Source organism: Pan paniscus, chromosome 2 (genome assembly GCF_029289425.2).
Source record: "Pan paniscus chromosome 2, NHGRI_mPanPan1-v2.0_pri, whole genome shotgun sequence".
Classification (NCBI taxonomy): Eukaryota; Metazoa; Chordata; class Mammalia; order Primates; family Hominidae; genus Pan; species Pan paniscus.
In genome coordinates this window covers 12,691,900-12,694,691 of record NC_085926.1, presented here as the reverse complement: position 1 = coordinate 12,694,691, position 2,792 = coordinate 12,691,900, and positions in this window count along the sequence as shown.

The following is a 2,792-nucleotide window of genomic DNA, read 5'->3' as shown; positions in this document are numbered from 1 at the left end:
TCATCCTTCATGTGATGTATGAGAAAAAATAATTAAAAAAAAAAAAAAGGACATAGAACCCTCAACATGACAACCATCCTTCAAGGAGCCCCATCGGCCCCTTGGTGGCAAGCTAGTTACCTCAGACCTCTTCTACCTGGAAGGGGAAGCAATTCATGTTGACTGCAACTGACACATCTTTTGGGTGTGTGTTACATTTCCTGGCTACAACGCCTCGGCCGATCTAAGGACTTGCAAAGCACTGATCCACTAACATTTGGTCTCAGATAATATCACATTAGACCAAGAGTCTCAGATAACTCCCATTAGACCAAGAGACAGCAAAGGTGGTACAGCCTTGCTTATGACTGTGACATCCACTGGACTTACCACATACCACCTTGCCCAGAAGCAGCTGGCCTCAATGAGCCTGGAGGACTTTGGTGCTGTTGCCTACGTCCAAACAGTCAAACTGGGCCCCAGAGGAACAATAGACTGGGTCTTTCCCAGCCCCAAACTGGAAATATCATTTCACGTCTCCCTGTAGACCTGTAAAAGGCAGGCACTTGAGCTCTTAATTCTTTCCCATTTGGGTCCTTTCTCTCTTCCACACCTGCAATAAGTTCTGCCTGAAAGCTATTTTTGTACCACAGCACTCCCTGGAGTATGGTTCACCCAGTGCTGCTTCCCACAGGAGTCGCTGATCTGCCTTGAGGCTTTCTTGGTCAGTGCCTGGCAAGGCTCCAGCCCCACTGGACCAAAGATTCTGTCATCCCTTCCCCTTCCCAACTCTGAGCAGATCCACGCCAGCTTCCTAGAGTCATGGGCAAGGAATTCTGGCAGAAGGCAGACTAACGTTCAACTTCTATTCTTCTCCCAGGTGCATTTTTAACTCTTTTCTATCCAACAGTGTCTGAAAAATTCTATCTCCAAAAGACATGATCAGCAGAATGCAGATGAATGATGTCTCCTCTCAGTAACAATCACCTTCCTATTGTCTCCTAGCTGGATTTGGCTTTCCCTAGAGGTTGCAGTGATGTCATGTTGGAGGGGACTACAGCACTTGGGCCACCCTAGAGTGGGCTGTAAGGCCCCTACGGCTCTGGATGCCTTGACTTGTTCTCTGCTAAGACCGTGTTCTCATGGGCAGCAAGTGGGATTGCAGGTGAGGGAAATAGTCAGGAGCCTGAAAACCTTCCTTTCTCCCTCCCAAGACCCTTCCTTTAACTGCTTTGTGGCTGCTGCTGTGATTTGAGTTGATAGATTAAAGAATTTCTATATTAAAGATGTTTGGCAAGTCTAAAAATTTAAAAAGCACTTTAGTGGCCAGGTGCAGTGGCTCACACCTGTAATCCCAGCACTTTGGGAGACCAAGGCAGGCAGATCACTTGAGCCCAGGAGTTCAAGACCAGCCTGGGCAACATGGTGAAACCCCATCTCTACTAAAAACACAAAAAGCTACTACAGGTGAAGTAACACACACCTGTGGTCCCACCTACTTGGGAGGCTGAGGCACAAGAATCATTTGAACCTGGGAGGCAGAGGTTGCAGTGAGCCAAGATCATGCCACTGCACTCCAGCAAGAGTGAGACTCCGTCGCCCCCAAAAAATTAATAAAATAAAATAAAATAAATAAAAAGCACTTTAGTTAGAAAAAAAGAAATGCAGCCAAGGCATCAATCTGGAAATGACACTGCAAGGATACAGCACCATCCCCCAGGATGCAGTATTCACCCTGAATCAACAGCCATTCATGAGTTGTTGATTAAGAGCTCAAGTGCCTGCTTTTTGCAGGCCTGTAGAGAGACATCAGATGGTATTTCCAGATTGGGGCTGGGGCTGTCTTGTCGAAGTAGAATAAATGGATCTGGGAATCCGGGGGTGGAAGTATGAGTGGCTGCTCTCACTGTACTCCCAGTGAGCTGCTGGGAGAAATCAGTCCTCTCAACTGTACAGCTCTAGGCTCTGTAGGTCTAGAAGTCCTCATTCCCAGCAGGAGGATGCTTCCCCCAGGAGGCCAATAAAATTTGTCTTATCAAACCAGCTGCCACCTGGTCACTTCAGGCTCCTTGCACCAACAGACCAGCAGGCAAAAAAAGGAGTCATGTTCTTGGCAGGTTAAATGATCACCAGGAGGAGGCAGGGCTGCTGTTGCACAACAGGATGGGGAGGGACTCATCTAACTCTCCAGCAGATCTATTGCGGTGATTCTTGGTTCTTCTCTGACCAACTTTGATGGTTAATAGACAGATGCGGCAACCATGACCTGAGACAAGCATGGTGACTATGGTCTCAAACCTCTCAGGGCCATCTCACTAGGTGAGCCACCTAGACCAGCAGAGACGCTGGCCGAGGGTGAGGGGATCTAGAATGCACAGGAGAGGAGGGAGAAGAAGACTATCAGCTGTGCCCTGAGACCAGCTGCAGCGTGACAGCTGCCATTCATTCCACTAACCTTCTCAAACTTCCCCAGAAAAAGAGATGAAAAAAGAAAAGAAAATGGCCAGGTGTAATGGCTCACACCTGTTATCCTAACACTTTTGGAGGCAAAGATGGGAGGATTACTTGAACTCAGGAGTTTTCAACCAGCCTGGACAATATAGCAAGATCCTATCTCTATAAAAATTAGCTGAGTATGGTGGTGCACACCTGTAGTCCCAGCTACTTGGGAGGCTGAGGTGGGAGAATCACTTGAGCCCAGGAGGTCGAGGTTGCAGTGAGCCATGGTTGCCACTGTGACTCCAGCCTGGGCAAAAGAGTGAGAGCTTATTAGAAAGGAAAAGAAAGGGGAAAGGGAAAAGAAAGAAAAAAGG